Source organism: Mauremys mutica, chromosome 11 (assembly GCF_020497125.1).
Source record: "Mauremys mutica isolate MM-2020 ecotype Southern chromosome 11, ASM2049712v1, whole genome shotgun sequence".
NCBI classification, from domain to species: domain Eukaryota; kingdom Metazoa; phylum Chordata; order Testudines; family Geoemydidae; genus Mauremys; species Mauremys mutica.
The window spans coordinates 23,071,663-23,084,783 of NC_059082.1; positions in this window are offsets into that span (position 1 = coordinate 23,071,663).

Genomic DNA, 13,121 nt, shown 5'->3' on the forward strand with positions numbered 1-13,121 from the left:
TCTCTGCCTCCGGCCGCACGGGCCGCACGCATCACACCCACCCCAGGCGTTGCCAAGCGCTGGAGCAGGGCCGGGGGGAGGGGGCGTGTGCTAAGCTCGGCGGCTTCACCTAAGGCCAGAAGGGGGAAGGGAGGAGGGCCCCGGCGGGGACAAGTGTGTCCCGGCAGCTGAGCAGCGCTAGGACCCCGCTAAACCCCTTCCTGCGTCCCCTCCGCACACTCATCCCCCAGCCTGCCCCGCTTCCCCGCCTCCCGGCTCTGTTTGCCCTGTCAAAACGCTGCCAGGGTCACATGTCCCAACAACAACCAATCCCCTCTCGTCACTTCCTCCTTGGCCCCGAGCCCGGGAAGGAACTCCGTTGTTATAGCAACAAAGCCCAAGAACAACTTAGGCCTGATTGCTGCGTAAGGGTGACTCCTCTCCCCTCCCCCAAATCCCACCACCACAGGTGGGGAAGGGAGCTGCAGCTGGCTTGACTGACAGGCTGCCCAGCTTAGTGTAAATATAGTTAGCATAGGCCAGGACAACAACAAAAAACCCTATGATCAGGGTTTCTGCGGACACCCCCTGCCACTATGAACGGCCGTGATGCAGACACCCACTCCTACTACTGTAGTCAGCACTTATGCAGATGTCATTTCCTCATTAGCACCAGGATTTAGGTAGATTATACCATGTCCCCACTATAGTTACAGTTTGTACAGATAGTCCTTCCCCACGGTGGGCAGGATTCATGCAGGAAACTATCCCCTTCTTCCTCTGTCCCAGATCAGAATTTATACAGACACACCCTTCCCAGTATGAGCAGGATTTAAACACACACAGTCAATGTTTCATTAGCAAGATCATGATACAGTCAAGACATATGCCTGATCCTCTCCCCACTTGGGCAGGTTATATGCAACCATTACCCTGACTCTCTGACACAAGTACACTCATTATAGTCAGGATTTATACAAAGATGTTCTCCCAGCCCAAGCCCGAACATCTACACTATAATTTTATAGCTCTGCAGCCTGAGCCCAGGAGTCCAAGTCAGCTGATCCAGGCCAGCCACAGCTGTGTCACAGATCTTTTATTGCAGGAGTAGACATACCCACACATACACACATCCTGATTTTCCATTGTCCTGCACCTAGTGAAGCTATTTACATCAGTGCAAAGTGAGTGTTAAAGGCTATCCCATCAGAATGGTAGCATTTGGTGCCTGCTTTGCATTTACTTTGCACTGCTGTAAATATTATTAAAGTTAATGTTTAAAATTAAATATACACAAGTTAAGAGGGAAGATACTGTACATCTGGGGTCAGACTTGAGTTATGAGGGATTACAGGTTACAAGGATCATGATCATGATCAAGGTTACAAGGATCATGTGATATACATATCACATAACCAGCATAGACCCAGATTGGGGTGCGGGAGTTTTTTAAGTGGTAGTGGATAAGTGGGCTCAGGTACGCCACCCATGGAATGTATTAAGAGTCCAAGTCAGTATCAGTAGCAAATAAGTACATGAGTGGGGTGCGTCCCTTGGTTCATCAGGGAAGGAAGTGGGTTATTTCCCTGATTGGCGGTCTCGATTTCTCAACCTGGTATTGACGGTGTCCCGTGATGTGTTCCGTATAGATGACTCTGGACCACCTGATGGTGTTCCCGGACACCATGAGCTGTCTCATGAGCCGGGCGTAGCATCGACCAACTCCGCACACTCTCAGTACCAGCTCGTTGTGGGGTCCCACGAGCCCAGGGCTCCCACGATCAGGGCGTGGAAACACTGAATCACAATCAGAGTCCTCTGCTAAGGTAGGAGAAGCTGAATCTTTCCTCCTCTGAGACAGACCCATGAAGACAGGGAGCAGCGATCAGGTGAAGAGAGAAGTTCCAGCCTGGCCCAATGAGCGGACTCCATGGATAGTTCAGCAGACAGCTCTTGTGTAGGTGGCCTCTGCTTCTAATACCTTTTACAAAACTTGGCCATTGCATGGAGGCAGGGCCACTGGGAACTTCATGTGAGCATGTACTTTGGTCCCCAAATTGCCTTAATCTGGCCCTGCAGGTGCAGCTAGGATTTATAGACAACTCCCTCCTTCATGATGGGCACAGATCCCTGCACAGATACAAAAATAGATACATCCGCCAGAATCAACGTGATCCGACCCACAATCTGCTAGCTTTCTTTTATATGTATGCGCATCTGCACTGCAGCCGCAGCAGCAAGCCGTCTCACAAGTCTAGCAGGGGGCAGTTGGGGCTGAGCTGAGCAAGCAGTGGGGCGGAGTCTTGTAGGGAAGAGGCGGTGCAAGGCCAGGGTCTGGGGTTAAGAGGCAGCGCGGGGGTGGGTTCTTGAGGAGAAGGGGCGGTGCAGGGGTGGGGTCTCGAGGAAAAGGAGCTGTGTGGGGCCAGGGGCTGGGGGGAAGCGGAATCACATTGTGTGCTGCTTCTGGGGGCTCACAATGGACAGCAGTAGCAGTGCGTGTTGCATCACAGTGGGACTGAAGGGTGGGGCGCCAGAGCCCCATCCACCTCAATCGCCGGGGGTGGCACCAGTGCCCAGGAGCCAGCAGGCAGGGCCATGGTGGAGATGCTGGCACTGCCCAAGGGGCCCGAGCTGCTGGACAGGAAGTGGCGAAGCGAATGGGTGCTGGACAGCCCCGACTCCATCCTGTCACCCAGCCCCAGCCGCTGGGTGCTGGCCGCCGGCCCCGAGTGTGCTGTGCCCCCCAGGCTACCCAAGCCAGATGCTGTGGGCCAGGTGCAATGGGTGAGTAGAGCCCTGCACAATTGTATCCACATCCGATCCACTATCCACAAAAATGGTCCGCGGATATCTGCATCCACATGGATGTGGACATCCGCGTATATGAAGTGGATATCCGTGGATTTGCAAGGCTCTACTTATGGAGACAACCTCCTCCCACTGTGGTTAGAACGTGTATATAGACACTCCTATCCCCTTTAGGACTCAGTCTTGTGTGGACACCCCATCCCTACTATGAATTTACACACACACACACACACACACAATGCAGACAACCCTTCCAACTGTGGCCAGGATTAATGCAGACACACACAGAGTTAGGACCTATGTAGATGTCCCCTTCCACGCTACAGCCAAATATAGGCAGACACAACCCCCCTACTATGGCCAGGACCTTTGGATTTGTTACAGAAGGTAGTTCTACCTCTTCTGTATACAGTACCTATTCTGCAGATTCAGTACCAGATTTTCAAGAACTGGCACCAAGTACATTAGTAAATATGATGGATTCCAAGTTCCCTTTGTCTGCCAAATGAGGGGGGGTCCCTAGTTTTGCCTCATACAACTTCTCTCCCCAACTTCCTCCTTACAGCGTGGCAGCCCAGCTACTGCAAGGTACTCAAAATCCCAGAGCAACTCAGTCTTGTGCTATTTGTCCTACATAAACTGTACCTATTTTCCTCTCTCAAATATTGACGGAGGCACTTCTATATCCTGCCACAACTACAGAGAGTAAATTGCCTGACAAACATCCTTGCCTCATTTTACTCATAGCCCAGGATACATAGGTGAATGAGAGAGTGTTACAAGCAGAGCTTTGATATTTAGACTCATAAATAATTGGGGAAGCGTCACACTCACATTGTGTGCGACTCCCTTAGACTTGCTTGGTAATTACAGATCTCAAAGCTCTTTACCGGATGTAGAATAATTGCAAAGGTGTTAATTTTGCAATATAAAAGGATTGGAGACGTACAGATATGTGGAGTTCATCATGACTGCATAAAGTATGACTCAGCCACGTTTCTGATCCTTCTACTTATGGTAGCCAACTTAATGAAAATTCACATCATTTTTGTCACTGTATATAAGATACTGCAGATCTTTCTGCTCTAATACTGGTTTTACAACCAAATTAAAATCTTTAACTATCGTTTACATTAAACCATAACTTTTAAAATAGTAAACTTCTTTTAATGATTGTTAACTCAGTATGAAAGTGGGATTAAGACTTTTAAAGTCTTTTTACAACAAATGGACCTAACCCTTAAAGTTCAGACCCAGAGCCAAACTTTCCCAAAGTGTGAGAGTGCTCGGATCTTGGAGTTTTTTACAAGGGATGTTACTTTTCAGAAAGACTGCCTGCTACTAGCACGTGGCTCACAGGAATTTAAAACTCTATCTTCAAACATGTTTTATTTATGACAATAAGTTCTTCTTGATTAATGGGCCAAATGCTGTGCACGCACAGCCCCCATTGTTTTCAGTTATCATGGCACTTCTTAGGATTTGAAGCCAATGGTGACGGTGAGTATTTTGCACCTCATAGCATTTGAGACCTAATTCTGATAACTTAATCCCTGCAGGCTGAAGATGAGGGAGAGGAACTAACTGAGGCTGCAGGGAAAGACATGAATGGAAAAACAGGGCAAGAAGAATTGTGAAAATTGGGAAAAAGGAGATGGAGATATGGGAGACTGGGAGAGGCATGAGGGCAGAAGGAAAAGGAGAGGTTAAGGATACAAACAGAGGAAAGAGAATGGAGATGAGAATGAGAATGAGAAGAAAATATTGGAGGAAGGGAGAGGAGAAAACTGAGGAAAAGAAAACAAGAAATAGCAAAGGATTAAACATGAGGGAGAGAAAGACACGCATGCAAAGATAGAGAAAATCTACACATCCAGCAACAGCCCCCACCTTCTGCCACAGGCAGGAAGTACTATGAGGAGCCTTAACAAATGTAGAAAACCTGAACAAATGTCATAATGAAGACAAAGAGGAGGAGAAAGGCCAAAAGAAGAAGAGAATAGCAAGCTAGGCCTGCTCTGTGCAAAGCTGTAAAACACCATGCAGGAGATCTAGGCGAGTCAGCTTCTTGTCCTCCTAGTCTCATTCCTCGGCTCAGCAGGGGCTGGGTGCACTTGGGAGGCATACCACTGAGCCCTGGTTCAGGGAAGAGGAAAGAGAAGAAAGGCTGAGTGTTTTGCTTTTTATGGTGGATGTGAGACACAGACCAGGAAGTACTATGGCAGGAAACATATAATGATTTGAGACACTTTTTAAAATAAAAATAATATATTTCAGTAGCTTCAATTTCAGGATTTAGCAGTTTTAGCAATGAAGGTGGTAGAACAGGACAGCCCAACAATCCCGAATTGAGACCCACATTTACTTTCATTCGAGATAAGCAAGAAAGAGATTAAATGAAGAAAAGCCTGTTTAGAAGTAAGAGACAGGTGAAGACCTCATACCAGTAGGATAGTCTCACTTGGTATAATATAAAGATGGCTAAAGAATGGCGATGATCCATCTGCCCTGGACAATCACATACCAAATGATGAGCACTGTATGAATGCCTCGATAGATAGAGCGTGTTGAAAGCCCCTTGGCACAAACTTGTTTAAGGGGAAGAAGGCAGATGCATATTAAGGTATCTGGGACTTTTGCTAATACAATACCATTAATAAAATTTGTTTCTGATTTGAGAAAACATAAATGGGGTTAAAACATCCTAATTCAAGTTTTTATGGCTGAGTTACAAATCTCACAAAAGCAGAATTTGTTTGAAAATGCTAGCAGAATTTTAGCTATTTTAGCACTACACAGTACAAATATAACAAAAATAATAATCACATGTCCTTGGGGTGAATGCATAGCTGTATTTACTTTCAGGACTCTTGCCATCAGGACAGTCTCTGCAATCTTAATATTTACCCCAAGGATGTCCATTAGTCTGTATTTATCAGGGCATGTGCAAGGAAATGACGTCTGATGCTGCAGATCAAGATTCCTGTAATTCCAAAGTGAGGTGGCACTACTACATTGGGATAGCTGGTAATGTGCTATAAGACTTCCGTAAGGTACTCAAAAATCACAGCAATAGGCATGGTATGACAACTTAAATATAAGAGAATAGGAAAAACAAACTATTGAGGAAATGTGTTTTCTAGCACACTGTACAAATCTGCTATAATTTAATCAGCTGTAGTACTGATCAATTTTAGAAAAAGCGTTAAACAAGAGTGAGCATTGCAATATGTTTGTAGAAACCTATGAGTCTATCAGAATTCAGGAGCTAGCTGTTAGTTTATCAGATCAAATGAATTATGACTCAATAAACTTAGAGCAACAACATATTCTGACTGTGTAGGTTTGAGGGGCTTATAGCTATAGGGTATTTTGAATTCCTTGATACCTATAAATAACAAATGTGACTAATTTAATGGAAGCACTTTGTCTGCTATGTATCAGAGGGGTAGCCGTGTTAGTCTGGATCTGTAAAAGCAGCAAAGAGTCCTGTGGCACCTTATAGACTAACAGAGGGATTGGAGCATGTGCTTTCGTGGGTGAATACATCCCACCAAGTGGGTATTCACCCACGAAAGCTCATGCTCCAATACGTCTGTTAGTCTATAAGATGCCACAGGACTCTTTGCTGCTTTGTCTGCTATGACTCTCTCATGAAAGGGTGTGGACACCTGTCACTATAATAAAATAATTTAAAAAAGAAAATAAGCCTTGTCTTTCCACTGCTACGTGTGGATACTTGTGGTACTATTGTTGGCCTTATTCCCTAGCATTTTACAATTCACATTTCAGCCCTATTATCTCCATTACACATTTTTTTCTACTCCAGATATTGCGGAGTAGTATCAGAGTAATACACATTCAAAAGACAAGTATATTTCTGGGCACTGATTATTACCCATCCCTTGTTAGTTCAAGGCTTTGCAAGATATATGTGTTGAGCTAGATTGCTAGCAATCTTCTTCCATGCTACGCTCTTCTGTGATGACTCGAGCGTGTTGAGGAGCAGAATATCAAGTGTGTGAAAAATTTCAAAAATTTGAAATAATTTTTATTCTGAAATGGAAGTGTCGAGACTTCATAATTTTGTGCAAAATAAAAAATTCTCATGGTTGCAAAGAGAAGACTTTCAAAAGGGAAAAGTGCAACATTTTAGGTTCAACTTGAATGAAATTTCATCATTTCAACTTAGAACAGAAAGTCCCAGAGTGGCCGTTTTGCAGTTGATTCCTCAGTGTGTTGGTTGGCAGGGGAAAGAAAGAAAAGGTCCTCTGATAGGCATAAAACTCTCAAACAAAACCAAACCAAAAATAATAAAATAAACCCCAAGGAGGAGAGATGAAGGCAAGGGGAGAGGGAAAGTGGTGATGGGGTGGGAAAAGCAACTGCATCTTCTTAATAACCCAGGGGCAGTAGAGGGAGAGGGCTGCATTCTACCCACTGAGACCATTTCTCTTTGATAGCAGGGAAGCCAAATGTGACTTCCTGAAATCACTACAAAGGTGTGGGGGAGGGAGGGGAGGAGCAGAGAGACTCATATTAGAAGGGCCAGGAATTAGGGACCAGTACCTTGTGGAGCCACCTCCATAGGATTGAGGGGTACTGCAATGTCCCCAGAGAGCTACCAGCCCTCTTCCCCAGTCGCCTCGATGGTGTCACTAGTCTCTGTTTGCCAGAATATGGGAATGGGCGACAGGGGATGGATCATTTGATGATTACCTGTTCTGTTCATTCCCTCTGGGGCACCTGGCTTTGGCTGCTGTCAGAAGACAGGATACTGGGCTAGATGGACCTTTGGTCTGATCCAGTATGGCTGTTCATATGTTCATCTTCCTCCCTTCCCAGGCTCAGTTCCCATCAGCCTCTCCAGGTCCACTTAGAGGCCTGGTATACTTTTATAATTTAAGTTACATAGCTAAAGGCTCAGGGGTGTGAAAAATCCACCCCCCTGAGTTCTGTAGCCAGGCCTACCTAACCATTGGTGTATATGCAGAAAGGCTGATTGAAGAATGCTTCCAACAACCTAACTACCATTTCTTGGGGAGGAAAAGTCCCTTTCATTGCTGTAAGGTGTGTCTATACTATGGGGTTATGCCGGCATAGCTACAGTGCCATAGTTATGCTGCTATAGTTAATCTAATATAGACATGGCCCCAGTATAATGAGAGCAGGCATTGCTGCTCCTGGACTCAGCCATAGGGACCATGATGTGGAGTTGCTCAACATCTGGAGTAAGAGGATGGCTCTGAAAGAGGATAAGGGGTTCTTGAAGGAGAGTAGCTGCAATGTTCAGTGTCAGAAATACCAGCCTCAAATCCCTGTTCCCTCCCCACAAATATTCTACAGGCAGAGGATAGTCTGGCAATCCTACAGGGGTCTCCAGTAGCTGTCAGACAGCCCCACAATGTGTAAGGCCTTTGCAGAACTCCTTTTTATCAAAAACACTAGCCAAGAAGCTACAAATTTTGCAATGGTCAGTGAGACAAACATCAGCCCTCATCCATTCCCTCTACCCAAAGATTGGAGCGAACTCAGGAGACTTATAGCTCAGCAGCCCAAGAGACAATCCCACAAGCAGTCAGTCAGACATTCTGTAGCCTAGCTCCAAGGCCTGTCCCAAAAGAGAGCACTGGTTCATCCTCTGTGACATGCCCCTCAACTGAACCGATTGCACACTCTCCCAGTATATATAGGTAGCCTCATCCAGTCATGAAACATCACATGGAAACATGACAAAACTCAGTTTTCAGTCTCAAGTTACAGACCATCAATCATCAGTGTCAGAGTGACCAAAAAAATATTTTTTCTGCACAATTCCTCTTCTCCCGCCTACCTCCCAAAATAATCAAAGTTTTGAAGACAAATAGAATTTGCGTGAAAAAATGAGAAATTTCAAGAAGCAAATATGATTTTGTGGGGCATTTTGCTTTCTTCTAAGCAGCACTTTTAAATTGTTTTTTGTTCCCATCTGCAAAATTTCAACCAGCTCTACTAAATTTTGCAACATACGTGAGCACATTTTCCAGGAGTTGCAAGTGACACTATAGTACGGTGGATGGGCAAACAGGCTGGCTGATCAGTATAGTATTACTGAAAATGGCAAAATCGTGACATTTTGCTTCATAGAAAGGAATGGGAAAATGTTATTTTAGGGGAATACTTTATTAGAAAATCCCACATTTCAATATCTCTGGCATCCCTTTGGTCTTTTTCATTTGGTTTTTAACTTAGAAACATTTATCATCATATTCTTATATTAATTCTTTGTACAGTATAAACCTAGATAGATTTATTCTGGATAATAGTAAATTTATAATAGTATTTTAAGTAGTTTGTGTCCTAGTTTACCTATGCATCCATAAAGGGCCCAATACTGCTCCCACTGAAGTAAATGGGAATTTTGATCAGAGCAGTTTATACATTTCTCTCCCATTGAAATTAATGGGACTACTCACATGAGTAAGTTACAAAACAGGGCCCTTTACAGGAAGTTAAATGTGGTCATAACACCTCAGATGAAAGTCTTTCTAAGGTGACAAAAAGTGAACAGAGCTCTCCGGTCAAGTGTTATTTGTTTTTGAAAATTATGATACAAAATGGGCCAGATCCTGTGCTATTTGCACCACTGCAGTGGCACAATGGGGGTGGACAGTTGCCCTAACTGGATTCCCCTGACATAGAGAAATCTTTGAGAGGTATAAAACCAGTGTAGCCAGCATTCCACCACTTGCTTCACTCCACCTCCCATTAAGGCACAGGGAAGGTTCTATGTTCAGGAGCATGGCTGGGAACAAGGCCACAGCACACTGTTCTTTGGTGAACCCCAGCCAGGGTAGCAGTCCCCAGGGAACAGTGTAGAAGTCTTTAGGCTTCTCTCAGTTATGCTGAGGGTCAATCTCAGGCTCATGGGGAGTGGAAAACTAGCTTAGATCCACCTTTCCCCTCGTCCCTGGATCCTAACACAAGCACAGCTCATGACCTCCTGGAATCTAGACCCATGTCAGAAAGAGTGACAAAGTCATGCTGTATTCACAGATGTAAAATATTGTTTATGAGATCGCTCTGCATACTGGATAGACACAGTTCTGATGTATGTATATATGCAGATGGTGAAATCAATACTTTCAAACTTGGGTAATTAAAGTTAGTACACCTCTACCCCGATATAATGTTGTCCTCGGGAGCCAAAAAATCTTACCGCATTATAGGTGAAACCGCGTTATATTAAACTTGCTTTGATCCAACGGAGTGCACAGCCCGCCTCCCGGAGCAGTGCTTTACCGCGTTATATCCGAATTCGTGTTATATCGGGTCGTGTTATATCAGGGTAGAGGTGTATTTTAAATCCATATTTAAGCACCTGAATATTGTTCTGATTTTCAAAGGTTCAGAGTATCTCTAATTCCCACTGACTTCAGTGGGATTTGTGGGTCCTCAACATTTCTGAAAATCAGGCCACTCCATTGTGATTCCTAACTATGGATTTAAGAGCCTAATTTTAGGCACCCGTGTTTGAAAATGTTGGTCTAGGGCCCTGTTCCTCCATTCATTACATCAGTTTTCCCTGTTGTAACTCCACTGAAGTCAATTGAGTTACACCAGCATGGAACCTGTGTAAAAGACTGGAAGCTTAGGTTCTAAGGCACCACCATTCCCTGTCTTGGGTTTTGTTTTCTTTCTTAAAAAAATATAAATAATAAAATTTGTGTTAAATGTTTTTCATGGAAGTAAGTGGAACTGCCCAGGCTGAATCAATAGATGGCCTGGCATGCAACCTTTGTATGTATTGATCTACAAGCTGTTTATCTTCTCATACAATCATTACCAAATTGTTTATTACTTAAATTTACTGCAGTTTGACCCTCCTTAGCCAATCAAAATATATAACTATTGTCAAGTTATCACCTCCGTAAACTCACTTCTAGGAGTTAATAAACTGGCAGCTGATGAATCTTTTATTCCAAGTGCTCTCATAAATTTGTTTCTTTTCTGACTTGTACTTTCTGATGACAGATGCAATTCGCCTTGGCAAGCTAAAGAGAGGTTTAACTTACAATACAGTAATGGCACCCCCAACATAGTGGAATTTATCACTTGTCAAAAAGAATTTCCTAGATTCCACACTTTGCCTCAGTTTATGAACAGAAGGTTGGTTTGTTTTTGTGCACCCAAGGCCAGATCCTTTGAAGTGCTAAGTGCTCCTGCAATTCCCATTGGCCACATGACTGAGAGCCTGAAGGTATATGATGCTAAATGCCTTCAATGCTCATTGAACTCAATGAGAGCTGAGGCTGCTCAGCACCCTCACTTGATCAGGCCCCTTATTCTTCAAGCATTGATTTTCACTGTCACAAAGGAAGATATATATCAATCACACTCTCTTTTAGCCATTTGAAAGTAAGTGCTCTTGCTGGATTTCCATAAACTCACAATTTGGCAATAGCTTGACAGAAGCTGCAGTCTGCACTGTGACTATTTTTAGTTCTCACTAGGCTATACTATCATCTCACTTCTAAAATCAAGCATGAGTGTGGATAAACTGATGGACTTTCAAGCTCTCTGACAGGGCTGCTTGATATCAGAAGTCATGGGGAATTAGCATTTTTCCTTTTTCAAGAATTCACGTGATACACATGTGCAAAAAGGTAATTTAAGGTAATCACATCATCCGCTCGCTCTGGACCAACTCATATGGAAGCATTGTATGCTCTCTTCTATGGATCATTTTCGCAGATGAGGTGGCATGCATAATTGGATACTGATTCAAAACAGAAAATTGAAGTCTAACGCGGATGAATGACGACACAGGGTGAGGCTCATGGAAGCAGAGAACTGCACGGGAGCTCAATTACAGGTATATAAAGATTTGGCTTGCCTGAAAAAAAGGATGAGTCATCTGTATACACCTTAATTCTGCGTGAATCCTTCTTCAGTAAACTAGCAGCAATAATCTTTCATTGCACAAACACAGTGGCACAGTAGGGAGGTTACACATCAGAAACAATTAATTTATCCGGAGGTGGAAAAACAGGGAAAGTCCTTCCTCTGAAGTACAGCATTCTTTCTCTAGCTCTAATATTTCATTATATTCCAAACTGGAAATAATTTCCCCCTCCTATTTTTTTCAAGGCTTGGTATTATCAGTGAATATCATTATTACACACTATTTACCTGGAACTGAAGTTAATGGAAATGTTAATGATAAACATATAAATATTCAGATAGCACTGTTAAACAATCTTACAATTTCTTTTATTAACATGCAAGCAATGTACAGTCTTGGGAGAAATGCTGTATTTTTATTTTATTTTTAGGGAAGTTGTTGCAAGCAGGAAAAGCATACGCTTTCTACCTTAACCTCTCTAATTAGAGAGTATTGAGGCAGTGTTATCCCCCAGAAACTGGACATAAGTGTTTTGGCTGAGAGTTCTGAAAAAGGAAATAGCCATGTATGCTTGACAACTACTCTTCAAGAAACAAATTTCAGTCTACATTATTATTTTTCTTATGAGAATTTTAAGTTAGATCTTTAATATGACATGCCTTGGCTTTGTCTTATAGGGTTGCCAGGTGTTCAGTTTTTGACCAGGCCTGGCAGCTCTGGTCAGAACCGCTGATGGGGCCATTAAAAGTCTGGTTGGCAGCGCAGTGGGGCTAAGGCAGGCTCCCTGCCTGTGTGGCTTTGCACAGCTCCTGGAATCAGCGGCATGTCCCTGTTCCAGCTCCCTACACATAGGGGCAGCCAGGGGGCTCTGCATGCTGCCCCCATCCCAAGCGCCAACTCCACTGCTCCCATTGGCCAGGAACCACAGCCAATGGGAGCTTCAGGGGTGGCACCTGCAGACAGGGCAGTGCACAGATCTGCCGGGCTGCATCTCCATGTAGGAGCTGGATGGGGGACATGCCACTGCTTCTGGGAGCTGCTAGAGGTAAACACTGCCTGGAGCCTGTGCCCCAGACTACGATCCACGCCCCAACCCCCTGTCCCAACCCTGGCCCCCTCCTACCCTCCAAACCCCTCAATCCCAGCCCAGAGCACCCTCCTGAACCCCAAACTCCTCATCCCCAGCCCCACCCCAGAGTCTGCACCCCCAGCTGGAGCCCTCACCCCCCCTCCCTGCACTCCAACCTCCTGCCCCAGCCTAGAGCCCCCTCCCATACTCCAAACCCCTCAGCTCTACCCCCACAGCCCAGAGCCCCCTCCTGCACTCCAAACCTCTCATCCCTACCCCCACACCAGTGCCCACACCCCCAGCCGAAGCCCACACCCCTCTCGCATTCCAACCCACTGCCTCAGCCTGGAGCCCCCTCCTACACTCTGAACTCCTCATTTC